The 14,236-nt window shown below is 39.1% G+C and overlaps 1 long non-coding RNA gene across 1 annotated transcript; it reads right to left on the bottom strand.

Annotated features, from left to right (window-relative positions):
- LOC139594708 (uncharacterized) lies at positions 1–13,271 on the bottom strand. The gene is made up of 3 exons (XR_011680740.1): positions 13,132–13,271; positions 8,036–8,208; positions 1–427 (listed from the first exon to the last, which is right to left on the bottom strand). It is a non-coding gene; the product is annotated as an uncharacterized lncRNA (long non-coding RNA).
- Positions 13,272–14,236: the final 965 nt, after the last annotated feature.

Here is a 14,236-nt window from a genome sequence, read left to right on the forward strand (position 1 = left end):
TACCTTCTTTTTTGACCTTTTAACTATTTTTTTTTGCGTATCAGCTGTTGGGGTCTAAAGCACAGTGAGGTTCCTCGCTGAGGCAGAGCTGGGACACCCAAAAAAGCAGAGTCTGGAACGATGAGTGGCTCCAAGGAAACACCAGCACTGCCAGATTTTCTGGAGATCACGCTGAAAATTCAGGAAATACTCCTGGAAATCCTTTTCCTACCTCCTGTGGGTGCCCCAAGTCTCCAGCCAAGAGGCACAGCCATTCCCAGCAGTTGGATTCCTCAAAAACCAGGATTTCCAGCCCCAAATCCCATTGCTTTGCTCCCTTGAAGTGTTTTTGAGGAGGGATGCCAAAGATCCCTTATAAAGACCCCATTTTTTTCTTTCCTTGGATATCTCTCCACTCATTTCATGGATGCAGAGGTGCTGAGATTCACTGGAATGAAAATCAAACATCTTAATGAGCCCCACAACCCACTAATCACCTGATTATCTGCATTTCCTGAAGCCAAAATCATTTCATTTCAAGTTTTGGGGTTATTTGTGTCCAGCAGGACATCAGCTTGAATTAGAACATAGAGTTCCAGAGGAGGAACACAGATTTTCCTGGAAAAACTTTTTGTTTGGAATACAACAATGTAAAAACCCCATGTCCCGAATTATGGAAGTGCTCTTGCACCCAAAAGGAAGAACATTCCTGTTGCTCCTGGGCCAAAATTGCCAGTAATCCCTAATTTTTGAAGCAGCAGTGGGGTTTTGAGGGACGTGGCACTATTCCTGAAGGGAATATTCCTGGAAGCAGCGGGCCAAGGTTTGGAACAGTGCTTGGCACAAAGACAGAGCGTGTGGCATTGAACGCAAGCAAATCAAACAGCTCTTCTTGGAGACACCCTACTGCAGCCACCCCAAGAATTCCCTCTGGATTTGCCCCTGGAAGAAGTGGCTTAAATTTCATGCTACATTTCAGCCAGGGGCATTGGAATGATGGATTCCAGGTAAAATCTGCATGGAATATTTCACTAATTCAGAGTTTCTGTTCCCAACCTCAGTGCGTCCATCTTCCACATGTGGTCACTCGTCCCCTTTCCCATCATCACTGGGGTTTCTATTATTTTTTTAATCTCAGTTCTACAGGTTTGAATTATTAGTTATAATACTATTTATTAGTTAATAAATATTAAATATTCATATATAAACATCCAGGCAATTTCTGCCTGAATCCAGAAGGGTTTCCAGATGTTCCAAAGCTCTTTTATCCTGGAGAGCATTCCCACCTTGTGCTGCCCGTGCCCCCGATAGAAAAGTTCTCCAAATAGGGTTCCCAAATAAATAACAAATAAATAAATAATATTAAATCATACTAATTATTGTTAATTTGAATCATCCTCTTTCAAATGTACCAGGAAGTACCTACAGAGCAGAATTTACAATGAGAAGTTTAGGAAAGGGTTGGGGAACTTAAGGTCCCTTCCAACCTAAACCATTCCAGGACTCAAAGATCCTCTTCCATCATGGCTTGGATCCCATCAAAGTCAAGGTTTTCCCTGAGTTCCCAGTCAGTCCTGCTGGAATTTCCTGGGAGTCCAAGCACTGCAGGCCCTGCTCCACAGCTGGGAGGGTTTTCCATGCCCTGGACACCTCCCAATTCCAGGCATGGGATGCTTTGCTCTGAGCACTGCCCAGCTCTGCTTCCAGCAACATCCCCATCCTGCAGCTTCACTGCTTCCCCCTCTAAAACAACAACAAAAAAAATTAATTACCCTGTAATATTCAACCTCTGGATTTCCTTCACCTCTTTATTCCAGCTCCACCTTGCTAAAATCCACCAGGCAGAGCCAACAACCCAAACTGAATTTCCTGTGCAACGATGTTGGGATCTCCGAACCTTCAGCCCCACCATATTTGTCAGATCTGGCTCCTCTTCCAGGATGAAACCCAAAAAATCCCAGCTCAGCAGCCTGAACAGGGAGATCATTTTGCTTCACCTCCAGAAACATTGAAATTATTCTGAAACTCTTCCTGCAGTCCTTGCCAATGAAGGAAATGATCCAAAAATCAACATTTTTGGCTTCTAGCACAGAATTCAAACATCTCCATGGACTGTAATTCACCTTCAGACCTATAAACACCCAGCCCTTTGGTGGAAGTTTAAATTAGGATTTTCCTTTTAGCTCATCCTTGATGCAACAAGCAAAGTTTCACCTTCCAATTTGCAGAGAATTCAGGGTTAATTATTTCAAATTAGAGATAAATTCATATTACAACATTCCTTTCAACTCATCTTTGATTTAACAAGATAAGTTCCGTTTCCAATTTGTGGAGAAGTTGCCTTTAATTATCTTAAATTAGAGACAAATTGTTTTACCTTCCCATATTTTATCCCATGGTTTTTTTGGTTGGAATGAGGGATTTATTTCCATACTTCAGCTTAAAAGAGAGATGTTATGAACCACGGGCTGGGAATCAGTGTCAAAATGTTTCAGCTATTTTTATGCTAAACATCATCGCTATGGAAACGCCACAGTTAAATTTAATGTGAATTTTCAGGGATTTTTCTTGCAGTACAGAACAGTAGTAGAGTCCAGACTGGGTTTAATGGGGAAAAAAAAATCGGATTTTAGGTGCCTGCATTGACTCAGAAAATATTTAACCAAAATAACTTTTATTTTTATTATTGTGGTTTTAACCACACCCAGACAAGTCACTCCCATCACCCCAGTAAAAATTATGGTAAAATGGACAACACACACTGAAATTCCCTTAAAATTAAAACACCAGCCAGGTCCAGCTTTTTCCAGAAGAATTTTTGATTTTTTTTTTGGCCCTTATTTTGATAGAATGACTTGAATTTCAAGGCTTTGTTCTTACAGAGCACAGGGGAAACAGGTGAGCTCAGCATCTCCTGCCCATCCTGGGGGAATTTCTATTTTTCCAGGATAATCAAAGTCTTCCCTGCCCTGACTGGATCCCTGGGAATATTCTACAGGGCCAGTCAGCACCTCTGTGTCAGGACTGAGAGCAAATCAAATCAAGGAACTCAAGATTAGGAAGATCTGCCCAGGTTTTTGCTGCCAGGAACAAAATTCCAGCAGTGACAGCAAAAGTTTTGTAGGTTGCCAAAGTATTAACCGTGTGGGTCAGGGGAATAAAATAAAATTTTTAAAAATCAATTAAAACTAAAAATGAAAATAAATTTTTAAATGTTAAAAAATAAAATAAAAAATAAATTTAAATGTAAAATACATAAAATAAAAAATAGAATAAAATAAATTTAAAAATACAAATAAAAATTTTAAAAATTAAAAACTTTTAAAATTAAAAAATTAAAAAATTAAATTAAAAATTTAAATAACATAGAAATAAAATAAAGTAAAATTTAAAAAATAAAATAATGAAAAAACAAAATAATGAAAAAACAAAATAATGAAAAAATAAATCAAAATAAAATAATGAAAAAACAAAATAAAAGCTGGGAATTGGAAAGATACTGTATGGACCATCGTATTTTACACCCTGAGACAAAGCAAACAGCTCAATATAGACAAAGTTCTAACATGATTTTTCTATCACAAGCAACAGTAAATTCCACAGAAACTCCTGTGCTTTGCTAATAAATCACATTTGTGGAAAGAACCTAAAAATCCCCATCGTCCACCTGAAAACTTTCTGTTCTGATAATTCTTGCCACTCAATAAACAACATTTAAATCAAGGATCAGCAATCCTGACAAAACCAAAGCACATTTTAAACCATGACAAAAACCCTAAAACCTCATCCCAAAACCTGCACCTCTGCAGAGCAAGCCTGGAGAAAAGAAGGGGGAAAAGGCAGGATGTGGATGACATTTAATGGAATTTTTCCCTGTTTTCCCATGGGGCATCCCAGTAGCAGCTCCCAGGCCTGGAGTGGTTTGATGGGAAGCATCCATCAAGTGAATTACTGAAATTATTTCCTTGCTCCCCAGGAGGGCTGCAGGGAGCCCCAGGTGAGGGTGACCAAGCATCACCTTCAGCTGCAGGGCCAAAAAGTCAGAATTTTCCTGAAAAACCTGGAGCTGGCTGATCTTTTAATTTTAAGAGCGTTTCAATGTGTTTTGTACATTTTGGCACAATTTTAATGTGATGGGCGTGGCTTGTCTGGGTGTGGCCAATTAAAAGCACAGAGATAAAATTGGTTACGGTTAAGATATTTCCTAAGTTGGTGCAGACACTTAAAATCCTATTTATTTTCCCATTAACTCCCCAGGATGAGAGAGCATTTGGAACATCTGGAAACTCTTCTGGATCCAGGCAGAAATTGCAGGGAAATCTTCATTAATTGAGGCAAAAAGACCTCAGAGCCCTTTCCAGTGCCCAACTGGACCCCAGGAGAGCTGGAGAGGGATTGGGGACAAGGGGATGGAGGGGCAGGACACAGGGAATGTGTCAAGTGGAGAGCACTGAGCATTTCCTCCCTGAAAATCAGAATTCTCCACATTTGCTGTTGTTACAAGATAAAAAACAACCAACAAACAGGTGGAAAACCACTCCAGCTTCCTGAAATCTTGTACTCATATCAACTACATGCTCTGGCAAATATTTTATGCAGTTTAGGGGCTTGGTTGGTGTGGAAAAAAATAAAAAAAGCAACTTTCCTCCCTCTAGGACCATTCTTTGGAGATGTTATTTTTAAAATCTCTGTTCCTACTCACCTAAGACAACACCTACACCCCCAGCTCATGCCTGGTGACACGAGATTATCACATTTTCATACAAGGCTCCTCATGTTTCATTTATAGGAGCTGTGCTTCCTGCTGGTTTTTGCATCCTGGGAGCTCAGCTCCAGCTGATCCTTTTGTCTTTTTTCCAATCTCACTGGTGAAGGTCAAAGCAATCCCAATATTCCTTCCACAACCCCAGCCTTGGAGTGGGGTGAGCCCAATTCCCCTCAAAACTAGAAAATCAAGGATTCCCCAGATTGGAATTGAGGATCAAGTGGGAGGTGGGAATCAGCTCCCCTCCCTTATTCCTCAGCCCTTCCATGCTTTTCCTTCCCTTGGAAAAGGAAAATATGATTTTTCCAGGCTCAAGGGCAAAGCTGAGGTGCCACAGGATGAGACCTTCCCCATAAACTGCAGCCTGCCTGGGTGTGCCATAAAATTCCTCATCTTCCCTTGATTTCATTGCTTTTTTTCCCTACCCATGGCAGTATTTGGAGTACAAATTCAATATTAAAGATCTTGATGATTTTTTCAGAGGGAAAAATTTCCTCCCTGCTTATGTTCTCACTCACAGCTGAGAAAGCTGGTGAGGTGAAGGATCAAAGTCGTTAAGATTCCAAAAGTTCCCTCCAAGTGCTGCTTTCAGTTTGCAGCCTGTGGCTACAATGGCTCATGTGGAAAACAGAGGGAAAGGAGCCCCTTGGGCACTGCCAGGGATCCAGGGGCAGCCACAGCAAGCCTGGGAATCCCATCCCAGCCAGGAATTCCTTCCCAAGATCCCACCCCAATCTCCCCTTTCCCAGTTCAAAGCCATTCCCTGTGTCCTGTCCCTCCATCCCTTGTCCCCAGTCCCTCTCCTGGAGCCCCTTCAGGCCCTGCAAGGGCTCTGAGCTCTCCTTGCCTGCATCACACTTCCATTCATGAACATTTTCCTGCATTTTCTGAAGGGTTTCCAGATGTTGCAAATCTCTCTCCTCTTGGAGATCATCCCCAGGTTGTGCTGCCCATGCCCCCTGAGACAAAAGTTCTCCAAGAACTCCAAGAAAAGTTCTTGAAGAAATTTTATCACAAACCATTACCTGAAAATGAAAGGAAATGTATTTCCTTTTCCTCTTATATAAAATATAACATAAGGGACAAGGATTCACCTATTTATCTTGGGCAATCCTAAAAAGAATTCCCATCATGCCACATTTCCAGCTCTCCTGTATTTTGTGTCCCTTAAAAGTTCTTAATATCATTGATAATAAGAAAATTTTGCCAAGTTCTTTGCACAAAATATCTCAGGAGCAAACAGAGCTTAGAAAAACCATTGTGCTTTCCAGTAATTTTTTTTTCTTTCAATTTTCACTCTTTTTCAGCATCTGGACAAGATAAATAATTCCTAAGCATCCCAAGGACATCCATTTAGCAAAAAGAAAGGGGGTTGGGGTTTTTTTTCTCTCTCTTTTTTAACCCAGGTGTTCTTAAGAGAGCATTTGTACAAACTGGTGTTAGACACAGTACTGTAGGAGGCCTGGAAGAAAGTTTCTATTTGGAAATGCACTTTGCATATCAGCAATGAATAAAACATAGCCCTTTGTGTGCACATAATATCATGGAGCATGACTAATCCGGGGATACATTCTGCCTTCTCTCAATTCCAAAAAAGAAAAAAAATCAGCAGATTAGCCGGAGTTGCCATTAATAAAAGCTAGATTGTCACCTTAAGACTCAGTTAAAAATGAAATAAAACACTGGGGCTGCTGAAGGCTGTTCCTGTTGGCTGCCCAGCCTGTCAGGATTAATATTTCTGTAAACCTGAGGCCTTCATTCTACCTGACTTTTTTTCTTTTTTTTTTTCCATTATCATTTATCATTATCCTCATTGGTAGGCAAAGAAAAAAGTCATCCAGACCTTCCTGAAGACTTTTTAAAAATTCCTTAAATAATGATGATAATGCTTAGCTTAAAAAGGATCATTTTTAAAGGGTATGGGCTTGGTGCTTTCACTTCTAATTGGAAATGTTAAGGCCAGGTTAGCTGGAGCTTTGGATGATCTGGGGTAGTGGAAATTGTCCCTGTCCATGGCACGGGGTGGAATGAGGTGAATTTAAGATCCCTCCCAACCCAAACCTGTGATTCCATGACTCAGACACAGTTTTGCTTTAGCACCTTCAAAGGTTGAGAATTCCACCAAAAGCAGTTTGCAAAGCCCTGAGAAGGGGCAGGAATTTCCAGGAGTCTCCCTCAGGGTCTAGGGAATGACAGAACAGGCTGGAGGAGCAGCACCACGTCCTGTGTGAGCAACAAACGAAAAACCAGAGAAAACTCTGCTCTCCCAGCAGCTACCAGTGCAAACACTGCAGTTTAGTTGCCAAGCAACCCACTCATCCTCCAAAATTCCTGTTCAAGTAGCAATAAAATCACTTGTTCAAAGGGACTGGAAAACAAAAGCAAGTTGTGGCTCTGCCGCCCTGATTTGCTCGGTAAAGCGAAGGAGAAGCAGAATCTCAGCCCCATCCAAGGTTTATCTGAACACAAATAGAAACCACATTATGAAATTCCAGATGCCAAAGACCTGATTTCCTCAGTACACAAGGGAGAAGTGCAGGGCTGCAGGGATTGATGTTCCAAACCCTGCTTTGGAAAGGGGGAGAGCTCCCACAGCAGCCCTGAGGAGGGCCCAGCTCTGCTCCGGCAGACCAGGCCCTTCTGACGAGCTCCTGAACTGTGGGGCAGAAATTGCAGGAAATTTTGCCAAAGTGATCAAAGCTGAGCGATTACATCAGACATCTAAAGGTGTTTCTGATCCCAGAATGGGAAGGGACATGAAAAACCACCCAGGGCCACCCTTGCTACAGCAGGGACACTTCCACCATCCCGGGAGCTCCAACCCCAATGTCCAACCTGGCCTTGGACGCTTCAGGGATCCAGGGGCAGCCACAGCTGCTCTGGGAATCCCATTCCAGCCAGGAATTCCTCCCAGAATCCCATCCATCCCTAATTTCTGTTCATCTGAAGCCATTCCCTGTGTCTGTCCCTCCATCCCCTGTCAATTGTCTCTCTCTATCTCCTCAGCTCCCTCAGGCACTGCAAGGACAGAAATTTCTCTTTTCCAGGCTTGGAGCACCCTGGGATAGTGAGAGGTGTCCCTGCCCATGGCAGGGGCTGGAATGGGATGGTTTTTAATGTCCCTTCCAACCCAAACCACTCCATGCAAGTAATGAATCCTCCTCAAGGTTTTAATGAGCATTTTTTCCACAGGAAAAATTCAGTTGTTGCTATTTCTGTCCATGTCTGTGACCCTCCCAACTCATCCTCGTGTGGTGGAACTCACAGATGGAAAATAAATTTGGCATTAACCTGCATTTTCTGGATGGCAGAAGTTCTCTCTGGTGCTCCCCACCACCATTTGCTGAGAGCAAGGATCATCAAGGATGTCCAAAATCCCAAATGTCTCCAGCACAATGTTGGGAACCATATGGCACAATCAGATTTCTTGTCAGCTCCTTGCTCCACATGCCTGACAATTATCTCTGGAAAACATGGAGCAGAGCATATGTTAGACAAAGAAATAGGGAATAAATAATAATAAATAATAATCCCACATTATAGACATTTCAAGAAAACCATGAAGAAAACAGACCAAGAATTTTGCCACACAAGACAAATTAGGAAAATAAAGTCCCCTCCATAACTCCACAGGATGTCAGCAAAATGTTCTTGGTTATTCTGTTTATTTGTTCTGATTGGTGGAGATTCAGGACTTTTAAAAAAAGACATAACTATAAAGGTTTGGATGCAACCTTTTCATAGCAAAAATAAGATTTTGAGGAAATGAATAAATCTTTATCAAATGCTACATTAAGGAAAAACAAACAGCAAAACCTAATAGAACCAAATAATGCAAAAATCAATGGAAATTCGGTGCCTGGTTGAAAAATCTGATTTTTTTTAAAATATAAAAAAGGTCAGTTAATATTTCCCAGCATTTCACAAACACATGAAGGGCTGAAAACAGAGAAAGGGGAATCACATTCCAGACTTGGGGATGTTTTCAGGGGCACCCGAGAAAAATACCAAGAATTCTGCTTTGATTTTCACAATTTGCACCTCTCTGTGGTATCAACTTCAGAACTGAACCATGCACACACACAGGAATTATTTAAATCCTGGGACAGGGATTACCAAACACACACAGCAGTTACTCAAACCCTGGGATAGGGATTAAAAGGGCCCAAAATGACAGGTTTAAAAAACCCAAAAAAAAAAAAAAAATCAACAACCCAACTTATCAAAGCACTGAAATTCTCTAAGTCATTATTCAAAATTAAAAAGTAGATGAAAGAAATTCTTCAATTAAATCTCCTTTAATTTGGGACAAAATTTCTCAATCTGCTGGAGCAATTTGGAGCTTTTCAGGCCCAGATCCGCACTTAGCCAGGATTGTAGCCAGAGAAGGAAAATAATCCCTAGAAATTCTCCAGGAAAAAACAAAGAATTCCAGTGCTCCTTTTGCTGTCTGGATCCTTCATTCTTCATGATCTAATCAAATGTTTATCCTGACATCACCTGGTAAAAATTGAACTTAAGCAAGGTTTAAACCAATTTAAATGTCAATTCCTTTGATTTAGCAGAGGGAGCAGATGCATGAGAAAGCAGAATTACCAAATCCCCTCCACCTCAGAGCCAGGTTTAAAGCTAAAAATACAATTGTATTTTTGTGTCGAGAGTTGAGAAAAAAAAATAAAAACTAAGGAAAAAAAAATAGAAAAAAATTAAGAAAAATATTAAATTTAAAAAAAAAGAAAATTAAGTTCTTAATTTTTGGTTAAGAGCTGAGACAAAGCTCTTTCTTGCTATCCAAAGGAGGTCCAGCCCTTCCTGGGGATCCCATCTGGATATTTGGATTATTTGCTGACCTACCTGAAGCATCAGGTCTGTAGCAAAGGGATTTCTGGTTGCCAGGGCTCAGGAAAGGCATTCAAATACAATAAAATGAAAATGAATTCACAGGTAAAATAAGGAAAAGCCTAAGATAGATCAGGAAATGAGTATGGGAAAAAATGTTAATATGCATCCTGTGCCATGGTGAGGCTGAATTATATTTTGTGTATAAATATAAATTATAATAAATCTTTATTTAGATTAACACTGCTTCTAAAATCACCTGATTTATTCTGAAAATGAAGGAAAAGTGCCTGAAAAACATGGGAAACAAATCCAATCCAAGAGTTTTTGAGCTACAGTTCCCTGTTTTCCCATCAAACTCTTCATGGAGTTGGATGTCTCTAAGAAATCTAAATGGTGCAGTTAAGCATTGTTAATTATTTTTCAATCAATTTTCTGTGGTCTGTATCTGCCCCAAGTGATCCAGGGGAGATTTACCCACATGAGGGATTGGAATTTAGGTGAGGAACAGGGAGAGGAGGGACATGAGGAAAAGGAGCAATAGAAATATTAAGTAAGGGAAATAATATAAATAATAAGTAAGGGCAGGGACATTTTCCATTATCTCAGATCATCCAAAGCTCCAGCCAACCTGGCCTCGAAATTTTCCATCAGAAAAGAAAGCTACAAGCCCATATCCATTAAAAATGATACTTTTTTTAGCTAAGCATTATTATCATTAATTAAGGAGGTTTTAAAAAGTCTTCAGGAAGGTCTGAATGAATTTTTCCTTTGTCTACCAATGAGGATAATGGTAAATGATAATGGAAAAATAAAAAAGATAGAATGAAGGCCTTGAGTTTACAGAAATATTAATCCTGATGGGCTGGGCAGCCAACAGGAACAGCCTGTTGGAGCAATATAAATATTAAGTAAGGGAAAATATAAAGATTAAGTAAGGGAATTGAAATTCTTTATTTCAATTAAGAAACTGGGATTTATTACAGCTTTTCCAGCACCTGCAGCTCAACTTCCACCTGCCCAAGGAATTCCCAATCCCATGAAGAGCCCAAGGGACCTGGCCAGCCCCATCTGGCTCCACGCAGAGCAAACACCTGGACAGAGCCAGGGATTGGCAGGAATAGATCTTCTAAAGGGCTCAGAATATCCAGCGTTGTCCACAGGAGGGAAAAGCAAGAGTTTTCCTTCTCCTTCAGGTGTTTCCTGGGACAAACCCTCTGCAAGCCATAAAATATCCCCAAGGCAAAGAGAGGAACAAAACCTGGGTCTTCAATAATCTGGAAGACCATCCCAGAAGTTATTTCATACCTGAACTCACAAAGAAAATGACAAAGTTATTGGAATATCCCAACTTGACCCCAGCAAATTGGGATATTCCAAGAATTCCAAGTTGGGTTATTCCAAAGGTGTCCCAGCACCTTACTGGGACATGGGAACAGTCCCAGTCCCAGAAGCGCTTTAAATCAAAATTATGTAAGAAATAATAAAATTCAGATAAAATAAGGGATAATTTTGTCCATTTAAAAATAGCAATAAGAGCAATTTTAGCACCTCGCTGACCTAAATCATTTTAGGGAACGTTCAGGATGTGAAAGGAAAATGAAGATTTACAACCTCACTCCTATCTCTGCTTGTCATTCCGGGGTTGGGGTGGAGTTAAAAGCTGTGGTCATATTTAGAAGCCCTTTTCCAGGGATGTCAGGAATGTTTATTCCCCGGGAAAAGGAAAGGGGGATTGAGGCAGGAGGCACCGAGTGGGATTTTTGGGAGCTGGACCGAAAGTGAGGGAGGAGAAAAACTCATCTGTGAGGCAGAAGTGCCACCTTGTGATTGAACACTGCAGTCCAGGAGGGGGCTGGGGACACAATATTTGAATTATCTCTCCCTCCCAAAACATCTTCAACCTCTGGGAAAAAAATATTTGAAGGAAATCAGTTGAAAATCCACGGATTTTCGCAAGTGGGTGGCACAAGCTCAAAAATCAAACAAAAATCCCATAAATGTTTCTGGCCCTCAGGATTTCTGCATTTAATCCAACTTCTAAATGAGAATTAAATTTCCTACTTCACTGTCCAATCATTCATCAAATAGCTGTTAATTATCAGATATAAAAAATTTACATCTTCCAGAAAATTACTTTCCTTAAAGAATTTCTGTGATTATCCACAAACATCAAGTGGGAAGGAATATTGCACTTCTAAATGGGAGCATTAAGAGGATGTTGATGGGGTCAAATGTAAAATTAAATATTATATTCCTTGCACAGATTATGAGAGATCTTACCAAAAATTTAGGAAAGTTCTCTTCGTATATTGGAAAGTTTTCTTCGTTTATTTCCTTTTCACATGCAGGTCATGAAATCCCCAAAATGCATTAAATTGTGAGATCCTGAAGAGTTTCTCATTAATTTTTTTTTTTTACTAAAGATTTTCATGAGAATATGCTCAGCACATCTCAATTTCCCATTTGTTGTAGACACGTCAAGTCAACCATTCCTGTTGCCCGATTTCAAATACATTCAAATATTGCACTCTGGATGTGATCAATCTATACAAAAATAATAATAATGTGGCTAGAGGATTAATATAAATAGTAAAAAAATGTGATGAAAAAAAATTATTGAAAGTTATGTTCCTATTTTTAATGCATTTTTTCCTTACCCATCCAAGAAATATTCACCTGTTAAGATTTTTATAATAAGATAATAAAAAAGTAAATTTAGGGTGATAGGAGAACAGTTAGTATGAAATAATAAATGCACCAAGAGGCCGCCATACAACAAAGGAGAAGTAAAAAAATGGGTTAAAAATACAAGTTAAATTTACTAAAAGTTACATTATTTTAATAAATTTGCTCATTCAACCCACCTGAACCTTCTGGTTGGTGAATACAGGATTTGGTTTGATTTATCTCAGTAAAAAGAGATATTTTTGGTGAAAAGTCTTAATTTAAGGTCATGAAACCTTGACCAACCTTTCAATGAAGAAATTTTCCCTAATATCCACCCTAAACCTCCCCTGGTGCAACTTGAGGCTCTTTCCTCTCATCCTGTCCCTTGCTGCTGGGGAAAAAAGATCCAAACAGGCTCAGAAGTGGATCCAAAATCAACTTTTCCCAAAGGAAGAACCAAAGAACAAGGAGCACCACGACCTCAGTGGTGAAACTTGGTGGTAAATCACGTGGGTGCTTTAAAAAGTAAAATATTGAAGGTTATTTCTATCAAATAAAGTCATTGCTAATTTGATCCATCAGCTCTGTGGAATCCAAATTACAGACCTGTCCCAGCCCAGGAAAATTCAAAGTAATGCAATTATCCTTTTAGACTATATAAAGCTTCCCATCACCATGGCATCCAGATTTATCCTTTCTTAAATAGACACCTTCACCTCAGATGTGCATCAGAGAGAAACTTCTGCACTTGACTTTCTCAAAATTACTCCCTGGAAATATTTATGAAATTTCACGTGTGGCTGGGTAGGTCTCGTTGGCACCTTCATTTTTAAAAGATTAAAAAAATCCAAAATGAACAAACCCCAAAGGAATTTTACCTGGTTTTGAGGGCTTTTAGAAGCAGAAGAAGCAGGAATTTTAGAAGCAGGAATTGCATGACAAAACCTACACCGAAAGTGAAGAAATTTTCCCTGATGTCCAATCTAAATCTCCCCTGGCACAATTTCCTCTCATCCAGTCACTTTTACCTGGGAGAAGGGGTCAGCCCCCAGCTGGCTACAGCCTCCTTTGGAGAACTGTAGAGAGAAAACATCAGTAGAAATATATTGAAAACAGTCACACAGCCTTCTGTAGCCAAGGAAATGTTAGAGTTCCAAAAAAAAAATTATTCTATATTTATATATTTATAAATATCCTATATTTATAAATATTATATTAGAATTATATATATTATATATAATATGCATAATATATTATCTATAATATAATAAAATAATATATTATTATATAATGTAGTATATATAATATTATATAATAATATTATATATTATATTATAATATAGTCTATGTATTATATAATATATATTCCATATAATTCTAATATATTATTAGAATTATATATATTAATATATATAATGCAATTTTAAAATAATTTTAATAAATTTTAATAAAATTTATAAATATATCAATTTGGGCTCCATTATCAGCACCATTCTCTAAATTATGTCAACAGTTTAAGCTGCTTTTATGAAAATATTTTTAAAAAATCCATTGCACAGCACAATTCCAACTCAGGAATGGACACGTGGATACTTTGGAATAGAATATAGAATCCCATATGTGGACATTTTTGTTCAGGGATTCAGAACAATAATAAAGATATATTTTGATATTTGAAAACAGCAAGATCATAGAGTGGCTTGGGATTGGAAGAGATCTTAAAGGACCACTTAATTCCAACCCATTCCATGGGCAGGGACACCATCCCAGAGTGCTCCAAGCTCCATCCAGCCTGGCCTTGGTTGGAAAAAATATTGTTTTCATTCAACAAAGACATCCTGAAACCCAAAAAGGACATTTAAGTACCAAACATGATATAATTAACCAGGGTACAGATGGAAAAATATTAATCCTTTCCTCATCCCACGCATCCACAATAATTTTCCTTAATCCCTGGACTAAACCAGGTTTTAATGCAGATAT

Source organism: Agelaius tricolor, unplaced genomic scaffold (genome assembly GCF_023055355.1).
Source record: "Agelaius tricolor isolate 1412-34295 unplaced genomic scaffold, bAgeTri1.0.p SCAF_12, whole genome shotgun sequence".
NCBI lineage: Eukaryota > Metazoa > Chordata > Aves > Passeriformes > Icteridae > Agelaius > Agelaius tricolor.